General features: G+C 49.2%; 1 protein-coding gene across 1 annotated transcript in view; it reads left to right on the top strand.

The window, feature by feature from the left end:
• Window positions 1-223: 223 nt before the first annotated feature.
• Window positions 224-14,018, top strand: part of ACSL1 (acyl-CoA synthetase long chain family member 1) — a 65,160-nt gene continuing 51,365 nt past the window's right edge. The window contains exon 1 of the mRNA XM_040243055.1: window positions 224-386. The gene's annotated coding sequence lies outside the window, so the exon portion shown is untranslated. The remainder of the gene's footprint in view (window positions 387-14,018) is intronic.

Here is a 14,018-nt window from a genome sequence, read left to right as displayed (position 1 = left end):
GCTGAGCCACCACAATTTACTCTTTGCCATTCCTTAGACTCCTTGTGAAATCCAGGGCAGTCAGGACGCCTGGAGATGCGTTCGTCCCCCGCGGTGCCCCAAGCTTCCACCAGTTGCCGGGCACGCGCTCGACCGGACCGCAGGGCAGGCGCGCGGCGGGGGAGCTGGGCCCAGGCGGGGAGGGGCGGGGCGGGGGCGGGGCCCGAGGCGGGGCGGGAGGGGCCCGCGCTCTGGCCTCAGCCCGGCTCCTAGGCTGCAGAGAGCGTCTGGAGCGCAGCCAGCTCTCGGAAGCGGCGGCGGCGCCCTTAAATAGCATCCGGACCCAGCCGGGGCGGGCAGTGGGCTGCAGTGACAGCCGGCGGCGGACGGCCGGGCCTGCGGAGGAGGTGAGTGCTCCTTCTAGCGGGGGGGAGCCGCATCCGTACCTGCTGCGGCGCCGCCCGGGTCTCGGCGGGGGCTCGGGTCTAAGGCTGCCCCGCCGGCCAGAGCCCGGGAGGTGGCGGCCGCAGCGGAGATGCGAGAACCCGCCCTCGGATCGCAGCGACGTTCCTCTTTTCCGGCCTCTGCCCGGCGGTTCCCCGAGTTCCCTCCGCCGCGGAGGCCTCCAAGCCGCCCGATCCGCCGCCGCTTCCTGTGCAAGAGAGCCGGCGATGCCCGCCCGCCTCTCCGCCGGGTGGCGCGGGCGCTGGGCTGGTGCACAGCGGGGTGCGGGTGACGCGCGCCGCGGATCCGGGTCCTTGTTTGTGTGGCGGCGGGGACCGCCCAGCGGGAAGCCGTACCCGGAGCTGCAGATTCGGGGCGACGATCGCCGCGGGGCCGTGTCGATGCTCTCTGGGTTCGCGGCCTCCCTCTTGCCCCTCCGAGGCGGGTTGGGGGCATGTTCGGATCGCGCGTGGAAGCATCAGAGCCTCCGCGTGAAGGGTGGTCCCTGCGTGCCGCGCCCGCGGGAGGGTCAAAGGCAGCATCCGAAGCCGGTGGCCACATGTGGAAATTCTCGCGGTGCCTGCAGAGGAGTGCCACAGCTGCTGTACATGGCCATGATGGAGTCGTTTTAAAGAGCCTGGCATGTTTTGAAATTAGGAAGTAAAAATCATGATATCTATCTCCTTGCCGCCTAGACGGAGCGTGGTGGTAGGTGACTTGAATGAACACGTGGACGAGAACACAGAGACAGATGCTCCTCTTAATCAGTGTGTAGGCTAGAATTTGCAAACCCCTTCCCCACCCTACCCACTTTCAAGGTTATGGAGCTTAATTAATACCGTTATAATAGTGCCCTTGCCTTTGAAAGTTCTAACATTTAAGCTTCTTGTTGGTGCAGGTGTATGTAAAGTGCCCCAACTGTTAATATCCGTTTATTTTTTGCCTTTGCTTAGCATGAGAGAAACTGGTTAATTTCATAGTTTCTGACAAATTTCAGCTGTGATTATTATCTCCTAAAAATTAATTGCTTAACACTTACAAACTAAAAGCTAGTGGGTACCTCTGGCTTGATTCAGCTTTTTCAGACTGAGGTGGCAGGTTGAATTGGCTTAAAACTTAAGATTTGAGTTGATTGTCTGGTTGGATGGGCTTGAGAAGGTGGGACCTTTAAAGTAACTTTCCCTTCCCATCAGTGTGGAGCCAAGTCCTGGGAAATGTTCATTCTTGTTCTGATTCAACTGGGAGAATCCCTTCTCAGGCTGAAACTTGACTCCTCATGTGGGAACGGGTGCATTAGACTAAAGTCTTTCAGAAACCAAAATTCTGTGACTGAAAAAAGCAAACCCTGTAGAGTAACCCACTTCACATCTCCTCTCTCACTTCAGATAGACACATCATAGACCATGTGTTATAGACCTGTTTTCTGCATTTGCTGTAAATGGAACAGACTTTTAAAATCACCCTTCTCTCACAGTTATTAGCATGTTGACCTATTTCCTTCCTGTCTCTGTTAAGCATAGTTTGGCAGTATTTTTTATTATTGTGGGCAACCTGACTAAAAAGAATCTCTGGGCTTTTAAATATGGGGCATTTAAGAGAATGATACTTGTGACAAATGCAGGTAAAGAAAGGTCTCTATTTATATCATACAGGTTGAGTTCTCACAACTATCACAGCTTTTGGTTGAGCTTTGGTATAGCTGACTGTGTACCCGCATGCCACAGTGTCCTCCTGGATGTCCAGGGCAGGCTGCATCTTTGGTTTTGATGGAGCTATCTTGTGGAAGTTTGGAGGAGGGGGTGGGGAAAGATTATGTTGTTTTGTCTTTACAGCTGGGGATTTCTCCTCTCTCCCTTCAAGTTTCACTTTTCTGAAAAAGAGCATGACTGTAGGAATAAGTAGTCATTTCTAGACGTGATGTTCAGTAACCTTGGAGGGACAGAATAACTTTTTAAGATCAGTTTCTGAATTTATTGTGCAAATTTGCCACCTATGTCCCATGTACTCTCATAACTTAATGCTGTCAATGGTGACAGAATTAATCATGCTTCGTGAACAGATTTATTTGGATGATGCAATGGTTGAGGCTCCTGTGTTTGAAAATACAAAGGACTATCCCTTAAGGCAGCTCAGAGCTGTAGGTACCCGAAGTCCCGTTCAAGCTCAGCTTTCTGACAGGCCACGGCCAGAAAGGAGAGAGATCAGAGGTGCCAGTTTTTGTTGAAAGTTAGCTGTTCAACTTGGTGTTCAGACAAACACATTAGAGTCACTTTGCTTTGACACTCATTCCTGGAGATCAAGTCTCAGTGAACAGAGCCAATCTGAAGCTGCCAGCGGTTGAGTTTGAGTTTCAATGTTCTAGTCCTAACAGGAGCTTTGGGGAACTTTTAAACAAATACATAGCTGGACTTGATGAACTAGAACGTGGAGGCAAGCTCACCAGTGCTTGTGTGCCCAGCTCCATGCCATTTCCTCTCCCACTGGTCACCTAAAATGCTGAATGCAAACTCTTAAGAATTCCTAGTTTGTGAAACTTGAGGTGATACATAATTTGTACCACAGAGACAGGAGAAACTGGTCACGTAATCTGTGTCATCTTCATCTGTCTGCTTTTTCACATGCTAACATTTAGAAGTTCTTCACTGTGGGCTCCCCTGATAGCTCAGTTGGTAAAGAATCTGCCTGCAATGCAAGAGACCCCGGTTTGATTCCTGGGTCGGGAAGATCCCCTGGAGAAGGGAAAAGCTACCCACGCCAGTATTCTGGCCTGGGTCGCAAAGAGTTGGATACAACTGAGTGACTTTGACTTTTCACTTTCACTGTGTTGGAGAGGACACAGTTATTAGTGGTCACTTTTATAGAATCAAGAGGGGAGGGTGAAATAGGAAGGATCCTTCCCAGAAATTTGGCCAGCTTGGAGGGATGGCACATTCTTTGGCCAAAAACCTAGCTGGAGGTGAGGACTGTGCTCCCCTGTGCTTTCTTCTGCCAAAGAATACGTTCAGCTGGAGGCTGGTTCTGTCCCCAGTGTCTAAGGTTTCAGGACTGGTGGCTCCATGTAGTTGTCTAGTTGTAAATAAAAATTTGAAAGCTGTCTAATAGCTAACTCAAAAACCATTTGCCTCAGAAAAGCTATATGAGTAAAATTGTGTATTTATATAAATACAGTATATAATTATGTGGTGTATAATTTATATAACATATCCATTTAATATTATAATAGAAATCTATACTTGTTATGGAAAATTGAGAACCATATAAAATAAATCTAGGAGTTCCCTGGTGGCTTAGTGGTTTAGGATTCTGTGCTTTCACTGCTGTGGCCTGGGTTCAGTCCCTGGTTGAAGAACTAGATCCTGCTTTTGCTTTTGCATTGAAGATAATATTTTTGCTCATTTGACTTTAATGACCTAAGGTATATTGTGGACACTTTCTCCACGTTATTACATACTCTTGAAAAAAGATGAGTTTTGAAGGTGACTGTCTTACATAGTTTATGCAATATGTCATAAATTATTTACCTTTCCCCTATTATTGGACATTTAGAAAAGTTTACTAAATATCTTATATATTTCAGTATGTCTTTTTTTTTTTTTTTTAAGTTAGGGAATATTCTGCTTTAAAGGGACTTCCCTGGTGGCTCAGATGGTGAAGAATCTGCCTGCTAATGCAAGAGACCCAGGTTTGATCCCTGGGTTGGAAAGATCCCCTGGAGAAGGGAAAGGCTACCGACTCCAGTATTCTGGCCTGGAGAATCCCAAGGACAGAGGAGCCACAGTCCATGGGGTTGCAAAGAGTTGGTCATGACCGAGCAACTAACACTTTCACTTTCACTGCTTTAAAACTGTTGAAACTGACCATGATTTGGAAATTATTTTTTATTACTGGACGGTTTTAATGAACCATGGGTTCATGTGTTTTAGTCAAAAACTGTTGAAATAAGGATTCATGGTTTGGAAAGATAAGTGGAAAGAAGTTAGGGCACCACAGGGGGAAGTGTGGGCTGCCTTTTAGACCATTTCCTCATTTGGGAGGGACTTCTGATAAATGTATTATCTGTCCATTGGCACACTTACTTGGCCACTATAGAAATTGGCACTTTCCCCACAGGTTTCTTGTGGGGAAAATGTCCATATACATAAGGCAAAAATGCCCTGGGTACTATTTTTTCTTTTGTTAACCAGAGTAAATAGAAAGTTGCTACAGGAGCTCCTTTCCCACCAGGCTCAGCTGTCAACTAGGAAGCAGGGCAGTGTTAGCTGAGCGAATAGGATGAAGGGTCATACAGCCAACAGCACCAGGCGCTGCTCTCGGCGCTTCAGAGCTGTTAATCCAGTTCATCGTCCCAGCTACCCTGTAAAGCAGTCCTACATATATCCATATCCGATGAAAGGTAAAGAGGAACAGACACAGATTAAGTCTCCCAGACCAGGGCTGGAACCTCAGCAGTCTGGTTTCAGGGCCAGAGCACCTCCTGGCTCGGCTCTTCTTCTCAAACTTGAAGGGATCTTAGTCTAAGGGGGCGCCCTGGAAAGTTCCAGGTTATCCAGGACTTGGTGGCAAGACTGAGGACAGAGCTGGTTCTTCCCTGGCTTTTCTCCTTTGCTGTCCCCTGTCCTGTTCACACGTCTTCACCATCAGCAGGCTGAAAGGGAGACAGATTTTGATTCCATTCCGTTAGGCCAGTGATAATATCACCTGCTACACAGCTGTGACTTTTTTAGAGAATTAGAGAGCAAAAGGCTTTGCCTGCCCTAGAAGTTGCTCCTGTTCTAGATTGTGCTGGAAACCTTTAAATGTCTTGCAGGGTTTGAAGGCACAGAGATATTGTCTATCAGTTGTGGCCTCCTTTCCCCCAAGACAATTTTAGGCAGAACCCCAGTATATGAAGTAAATAAAAGCAGGGCTGCCATGGTTGAAGGAGGGCAGGGTGGGAGTCCCAGGTCCATAAACTGGAGATACGGTTGCTTCCTGGCCTCGGAGACACTCCAGCACCCCCCCGGCTCAGGGACCCTAACTCACTCATCACCTGACATAGTACCTGGTGCCCAGGGGCGGAGTGACTTCCCAAGGTTGCATAAGCTGTGTTCCCCTCAGGCCGTGACGCATGGTGGAGTTTGTTCCTGGGCCCTGTGCCTGTTGGAGGAATGGCTGGACCTTGGTGTCATCCTTGACCTGCGCCCTGAGACCCAGCCAGTCGGCATTTTCTGTTACTCTGTACCATGCTGCTCAGCACATGTGCATTCCCTCCTTTTCTTGTCCAGGTCGCCACCCTCATCCACAGTCTGTCACCTCTAGTTTAGAAAACAAGGGTGCTTAGTTAAAAAATGATGGTGACACTTCCTAACACAGAGTTCTGATCAAATCCTTCCTCTGCCCAGAAGCCTCCCAGGGTCCCTCTGGAAGGCCCCAAGTCTTTGGGTAGCTTGGCTCTTGGGGGCTTCTGGAGTCCAGTTAGAACCTGCTATCTCCCGTGAGTCTGCCAAACAGCCACATGCTGGGACTTTTGGAAAGAGACTCTGGTGGCACAGGGTTGAACCAAGGCCTCTGCACCCATGACTACTCTGTACGTGAGCACTGTCTGCTACCTGACCCACCTTCCTATGTCCCGGGTGAGCCTCCCTGGCATGACCCCCCACCCCCCCCGCTGCAGTGATATCCTGGTCCCTGCCTCCTTGCTCATGCCCCTGCTTTTCAGAGGCCCTTTTCCTGGAGTGACCCTCACCGTCCTCAGACTCCATATCACTCACTGGAACCCTCAGCCGACAAGAGCTGGGGGTTAAAATGTTGAGACACTCGCATTCTGGTTAGAAAAGAGGTGCTACCCCGAGCACCCACCCCTCATTCAGAAACCAAAGGGTTAATGCCGGGCCGGCGGAAGCTCTCCTGAACCCTGTTCTGGTGGTTGGCCTACTTCTGTTCCAGTTGTTTGGTGCCTAGGTGCACTGGTTCTTCAGTTTCTGAGTGGCAAGCTGCCACCCCACCCCTCCCACCCTTCCTTTGCCTCTTCATATGTGCTTAGCTCAGTCCCCCCAGATAGGCCCCCAGCCACATACTCAGCTCTGCATTTAGCAGACCTGGTCACTTTCATTTCTGTGTCTTCAGCAGCATTTAACACAGGACCTGACTGCTTGTAAGTACTTAATAATCATCTGATGACTAATGGAGGAGGCCAGGAGACATTCAGATGGACAGTTATGCCATAGATGCTGTCACTGATAAGAATGTTCAAGGTTTGTATATTATAATCCCTGCAAGGCTCAGATCTTGTAGCTGACATCAAGCCACTGAAAATCCCCAGACCAAAGCCTGTGCTTTCCCGGGGTTGAACTTGGCAAGCCAGAGGGCGTCTGAGGTCTCTCCGGGGGTAGTTTGTTATATCTGAGCAACAGGTGGCTATGGGCTTCACAGGAAGAAGATCAATGTCAAGTTCTAGACAATGTTATGTAACTGTACTGTAGCCTTCATTTACCTGGTATTCCTACCAAAAATCCTACCTTGTTTCTGTGTGGATGGTGAAATTGTCAGATAGCTGTTTGTTCCTCCTCTAAGACAGTTAGCCACGCTGTGCTTCAAGCAAGCCTTAGAGGTGCCCCAGATGGAGCAGGGACCTTGCTGTTAGGCAGTCCAGCCAACCACCTCACGGGGGAGGGACCTGTGGTCAGAGGGTACGCCAGGCAGCTTGAGCAGCCTAGATGCCAGAGATGGTGCTAGGCTGAGTTTTCCCTCCTGACATGAGTCAGCGACCAATGCCTCAGACATCAGGGCCTCTTGGGAGGGCACGTAGGGACTCCAGCTATGGGGTCTGGGACAGACCACCTCTGATGAGCCAGCCCCATGGCCTGCCGGGGCCCTTGCCTGGGACACTTGGCCTCCGCACTGACCTGGGTGCCCATGACCCTCACTGTCCTGCCCTCCCCAACATTCTTCTTTCCATCACGGGGCCTTGCAGGGTATTTTTGTCTCCTCCCTGGATGGCAAGTCCAGGGGCAGCCTGGTCAGGCACCGTTAGCCCACGTCCTGGGTGTGGCGGGCTTCTTTCTGCAGGTGCTCCAGTGAGCAGTTGCATTTATTGCCGCCCATAGTTGGGAACTGACCGAGACTCTTGGCAGGCAGGTGACACAGAGGAGGAATACTGGTCTCCAAGATTGAGGGCACTGCCCACTCTCTGCTGTGGGGTAGACCATCTATTAGGGTGCAAGTGGATGTGTTACAGCTTACGTAGATGTTTATTTTTAAGCTTTCTTTTCAAATTCATAATTTTGTTCATAACATCTGGAAAATATTTGTATATAGTTTATAAATAAGTGCATCTACACGTTAGGGGTACATTTATGTATGATTTTTGATGCATTATCAAAAGTTTCAGAAATTCAGAAAAGTAACTCCTTCTCTGCCAGCAGTGTGGCAAGATCCTTCCAAGTGCCATTTTTAAAATGAGAGAATTTGTTAGTGAAGGGAGACTAGACAGTGCTTTGTGACACTGGGTTGTGATTCATGTCAAATTGGTCTCTGACTTTAGGAGAGTCAAGTTAAGTCTGGAAGATGTTTTGTCTTTGGACCCAAGACATGGCAGGGTAGAAAGAAGTGCCCTTAGGACAAGGATTTCATTTTATTCACTCCTGTGCCCACTGCATCTGTGCTAAGTTGCTTCAGTAGTGTCTGACTCTGTGTGATCCCATGGACTTTAGACCGCTGGGCACCCCTGTTCATGGAGATTCTCCAGGCCAGAATACTGGAGTGGGTTTCCAGGCCCTCCTCCAGGGGATCTTCCTGACCCAGGGATGGAGACATCTCTTATGTCTCCTGCATTGGCAGGCAGATTCTTTCCCACTGCTGCTGCTGCTAAGTCACTTCAGTCGTGTCTGACTCTGTGTGACCCCATAGACGGCAGCCCACCAGGCTCCTCTGTCCCTGGGATTCTCCAGGCAAGAACACTGGAGTGGGTTGCTATTTCCTTCTCCAATGCATGCATGCATTCTAAGTCGCTTCAGTCATGTCCAACTCTGTGCAACCCTATGGACAGCAGCCCTCCAGGCTCCTCTGGCCACAGGATTCTCTAGGCAAGAACACTGGAGTGGAGTGCCATTTCCTTCTCCTCTAGCTCCCTAAATATTCTCGGAGTCTATATATGTACTTTTTTTTTTTGGCATGTCAATTAAATATCATGCTGGATTGGCCACTTCGAATCAATGTTTGTGTTGGCTTTCTTTGTTTAAACAAAGTGGCAGGTGGCCGTGTATGTGCCAGTCTTATTCTTCTTAGAACCAAGTCCCTGAAGCTGTAGAATCATAGAGCTAAAATGGGCCTCAGAAGTGTCACCTGAATGATAGGATGTTTGGGATTTGCTTTTGTTTTTTAAGAAACAGATATAGAATGAAACAACACTGACAAGGTGTTGATCGTTATTGAAACAGAAGCTGGGATTATTATGGGTACATGGTGGCTTCTTGTACTACCCTATATACTTTTGAATAGATTTGGAAGTTTTTATAATAAAAATGTAAAGAAAACATAAGCGGGAAATAGAGACCCAAAACTAGCACTTGCTTGTTCCAAGGAGGCCAGATTGGACAATCTCTTTTTTTTTTTCCCTTCCTTCTTTTAAACACTGGGGCATTATTCTATAACTCTCTGCAACTGATTGGATTTGTTTTGTCTTTAGCTTTCCCAGGGCTAATCACCTTTACTTATAGTTACCTGAACTCTGGGTGTAACCCTAGCTGCCAAGGGCTCCCTCATCTCTCCACCCACAATGAGCCAAATCCTGCTTAACCTTTTCTCATGTCTCTCCCACTCCAGCACCATGGAGGGCATCCCCAGGGCTGAAATCTCTCAACACTCAAAAGTGGATTTCTTCCAAGCTTGAGAGTAGCTGGGCTTGCTCTGTCTCTGGGTCAAAGTCTGACTTTTATTCAGTTTTCCACTCACTCCTGCTGTTAGCCGTTTTTTTTGGTTTATCCATCCCTCTGAAACCCTGCTCTATTTTGAGAGGTGTGAGTAACTCTACCCAACCATGTGTCCCCTTAGCCTTCTTCTCCAGGTCACTGCTATTTGATCCCCACGACCTCTGGGGGCAGCAAGGACTGGGCTGCTTCCTCTGTGGCTCTTGCAGCTAGCCGATGCCCAGCCTGCGGCCTGCCCAGGGTGCTCTCCTGGGAGAGAGGAGTGTCTGGGCCTCTGGTATATGTCACCAACGTCTTTAACCCACCTGCCACCCTGGTGAATCCCAGCACAGGTAGGGCCTCGGTGTTTGCTCACCCCTGCCTGCCTTTGCCTGTTCCTATCTGGCTCCTGGATCACTGGACTGACCTCCCTTTGCGTTCCAGCCCATACACAGTGCTTTCTTGCCTGTCTGGCTCCTGGAGCCAGGGCCCTGGATAGTTTGGTTCACTCCCGCAGATGCGTTAACTCTTAAAGGTTAGGACAGAGGGTGAGAGCTTAGACATATCTTTTCTGGGAGGGGCTTTCACCCCATCTGTCATTCTGTGGGAAGGGCAGTTTACCACCTGGGACCCTTTCTGGAGCAGGTGAGAAAAGCATAAATACAGGAGGAAAGGAACTGACCTGAGCTAGTTATGGCTTCTTTATCTTGAGAAATTAAAAAAAAACACACACAGAAAAGTACAAAGAATAATAAAACCATAAAGCAGACACCCGTAGAATTGATGGTTTTTAACAACGGGTTGTTTCCTTTAGAAATTTTCTTTATATACGTCCCGCTGTCACCCAGAGTTTCTGGGTGGGTGGGATCCTATTATTTGGTACTGAATGCCAGGACTGTGTGGCCAGCTTGGGCCTCTTCTAGCATCGTCTCGGAGATGCGGTGTGGTATGTTGGTGACAGAAGGGATGAACCTTCCCTTGTTCCCCCTTTCTCCCTGCTGCCTCACCCCCCGCCACCCCAGCCCACCCTGGCAGCAGGGGGCATTGGCTCAGGGTTTTGTAGCTCATGGGCACGGCCAGTCCCTGGACAGAGAGCTCTGTGCACGTGGGTCTCACGTTCTTTCCTGATTCTCTTCTGCCTCCTCCTGTAGCCACTACCGGAAGTTACATACTAGCTTTGGACAGAGCATCTGAGGGGACCCCAGGACTTTGGTCCCTTCTCTGTGTGCAGTTCCTCGAATAAATGGACCTCCTCCTTGCAGTCCTGAGGCCTTCAGAGGAGGGCCCCTGCCAGCTGGGTCCAGCTCTGGCCGTTGTGAAAGGACTTTGGTCCTGTTTCCTGTTCAATTGTTCTCCCCTTCTCTTGGGAGCCTCCTGCCTCGGGGTTTACTTTGTGGTTTCTTGCTGGCCAGGGAAGCGAAGAGGCTTTTCTTCCCAGAGGAATTTTCCTTCTTCTGCAGCTGTGATCATAACAGGCTCTCCTTGTATTGCCTGACTGCCCCAGACCACGGTGTCATGGTCTGTGACGTGTGGACCCACAGACGTAATGAGGGCCCTCCCTGTGCGCAGATCTGCTGAAACCACACACCTGTCAGACCCGCTCGTGAGCAGGGAGCTTGGCCCGCAGGAGCCTCTTCTGCCGTGGTTCTTGCAGAATCCTTGGGTCAGCCTAAGAGCCTCCCGGTCTCCAGCCGCTGAAGCAGAGCTGACTGGCCGCAGGGTTGTGCTGTCCAGGGCTGTCCCTTGTCTGTCTCGTATCAGGAAACGCCCCGTGCCCCTACCTGACACGTACCCAGATATTGCCTCACAGTCGTGAATCGCTGTTTAAAGACCAAGGGAAACATCTTGCTGTTCATAGGAATTTTGTTTTGAATGGAAACATTTCCTCTTAGATCCATGCTGCCCTGGCTCCTACCCGGAGGCTCTGAGGTGACCTGGTTATCTTCACTGGTCAGGGCCTGACTGTAATTACCACTTTCCCAAGTGTGTACCTGACAGGTCTCTGGGTGTTGAAGAGAGGACGGAGGAGAGCTGTGTGCCTGGTGGTGTTTTCTCTCTGGGGAATGTTGAGCAGGTAGGTCCTGCTGTGAACATTCCTTGTGTCCCAGATGGCCACTCTGGGCGTTTCTGAGGGCTCCTCATGCCAGTCCCTGGGTGGCTTCTCTGGTTTGGAAGATTTGCTTTTCTGTCAGGGAAAACACACTTTCAGAAATTGGTGGCCAGCCCTGGGGTCAGGCTCTGGACTCAGACTTTCCTCTGGCATTGGCTGTTCTACTTAAGAGAGGCCTTTCTGCTCTTGCCTTCCTCATGGGCAGCCTTGATTTGTTTTACACTAACATACAAAGCAAAAGAATTCCACAAAAACATCTACTTCTGCTTCATTGACTATCCCGAAGTCTTTGACAATGTGGATCACAACAAACTGTGGAAAATTCTTAAAAGAGATGGAAATACCAAACCACCTGACCTACCTCCCGAGAAACCTGTATGCAGGTCAAGAAGCAACAGTTAGAACCAGACATGGAACAACAGACTGGTTCCTAATAGGGCAAGGAGTACCTCAAGACTGTATATTGTCACTCTGCTTATTTAACTTCTATACAGAGTATATCATGTGAAATGCTGGGCTAGATGAAGCACAAGCTAGAATCAAGATTGCTGGGAGAAATATCAATAACCTCAGATAACACAGGTGACACCACCCTTATGACAGAAAGCGAAGAGGAACTAAAGGGCCTCTTGATGAAGGTGAAAGAGGAGGGTGAAAAATCTGGCTTAAAACTCAGAATTCAAAAAATGAAGATCCTGGCATCTGGTCCCATCACTTCATGGCAAATAGATGGGGAAACACCGACAGATTTTATTTTCTTGGGCTCCAGAATCACTGCAGATGGTGACTGCAACCATGAAATTAAAAGACGCTTGGTCCTTGGAAGAAAAGCTATGACAAACCTAGTCAGCATATTAAAAAGCAGAGACATTACTTTGCTGACAAAGGTCTGTCTAGTCAGAACTGTGGTTTTTCCAGTAGCCGTGTATGGATGTGAGAGTTGGACCATGAAGAAAGCTGAGTGCCAAAGAATTGATGCTTTTGAACTGTGTTGTTGGAGAAGACTCTTGAGAGTCCCTTGGACTGCAAGGAGATCAAACCAGTTAATCCTAAAGGAAATCAACCCTGAATATTCATTGGAAAGACCGGTGCTGAAGCTGAACCTCCAATACTTTGGCCACCTGATTTGAAGAGCCCACTCACTGGAAAAGACCCTGATGCTGGGAAAGATTGAAGGCCAGAGGAGAAAGGGACAACCGAGGACAGAATGGTTGGATGGGATCACTGACTCAATGGACATGAGTTTGAGCAAGCTCTAGGAGGTGGTGGAGGACAGGGAGGCCTGGCGTGCTGTAGTCCATGGGGTTGCAAAAAGTCGGACATGACTGAGCGACTGAACAATGACAGCACAATCACACTATTGTGTGAATAGATGTCTAAATTTCTGTGAAGAAGTGAAGATGGTTGCCTTAGATAACCATGGGGTGATATCATGCATAAGTTTGAGTTGGGAAGGAGAATGTATTAAGGCCGCGTGTCAGAAGTGGGTTGCCCTCTTGTGTGTCTCTTTGCCTCCACGTCCTCTGGAAGGTGCTGCTTGCTCCCAGGGCCCTCACTCACACAAACAGCGTGGGTGCTGAGGGAGGAGGCTGAAGTTTGAAAATACCTTGAATACCCCCTTTCTCTTTGGAGAATCACAGCTCTCTGTATATGATACATCTTCTGGAGCTTGCAGCAGAGAACCAGGCAGACTCACAGAGTTGTTTGTGACTCAGGAAGTGTGTAGGAAGCACCTGTCCTAGACAGGGCATTGTGCAAGGACCTCTCGAGACAGGTGGACCTGGATGCCACCCCACCAGGACGGGGAGCATCTCCCCAAGGGGAGCCTGCGCCCACCAGAAGCACAAACCAGGTGCCGAGGACCATGAGAGGGCTGGAACTAAAGCATGCCTAGAATTCAGAGGAAGGACTGACTGCTTCTGACTGAGTGGGTTCTGTGAGAATTTTCTCAGGGAAGCAGCCTCTGGCCTATTTGGGTAGGAACTGGGCATCTTTCAGCAGGGCCAGGCAGCAGAGCTGTAGGTGAGGGGGACCAAGGAGCCGGTGTAGAGGGGTTTTGAACCTTGGGTTTTGAGGTGCCAGAAGGGGAGGAACTCAGAGGAGAAATGGAAGTGATGAGTGGCAGGACCTGTGCCTCTGTGTTGGCCCCGAGGCTGGCAATCAGCAGGGGAGCCCAGAGGAGCATGCGGAAAGGACACCGTCCATGAGGGGCCTGCAGACCCCTGCAGCCTTCTCTTCACTTCATGGTTCTACCATCATCCTCCGGGCTCAAAAACTCAGGCTTCCAATTCCTTACCCCCCTTTTTTTTTTTTCATTTATATCCACTTAGTTACTAAATCCTGGTCAGTATTTTTGTAGGTGATTAAGATTAAGAAAATTTCTGATAAAATATAACATATACCATTTTAAACCACCATCAAGTATATGATTCGGAGGCATTAAGTATATTCCCAGTGTTGTGTAACCATTACCATGTTCTAGTTCCAGAATTTCTCATCATCTGAAACAGACACTGTACCTGTGGAGCAGTTAACTCCCACCCACCCCACCCCGGGGTAGCCTCTATTTCTGTCTCTGTGAATTTGCCTATTTTCGGTCC

This window comes from Oryx dammah, unplaced genomic scaffold (assembly GCF_014754425.2).
Source record: "Oryx dammah isolate SB20612 unplaced genomic scaffold, SCBI_Odam_1.1 HiC_scaffold_7, whole genome shotgun sequence".
NCBI lineage: Eukaryota > Metazoa > Chordata > Mammalia > Artiodactyla > Bovidae > Oryx > Oryx dammah.
The sequence above is the reverse complement of the archived record's forward strand: the minus strand, read 5'-3'. Positions and strand labels throughout refer to the sequence as shown.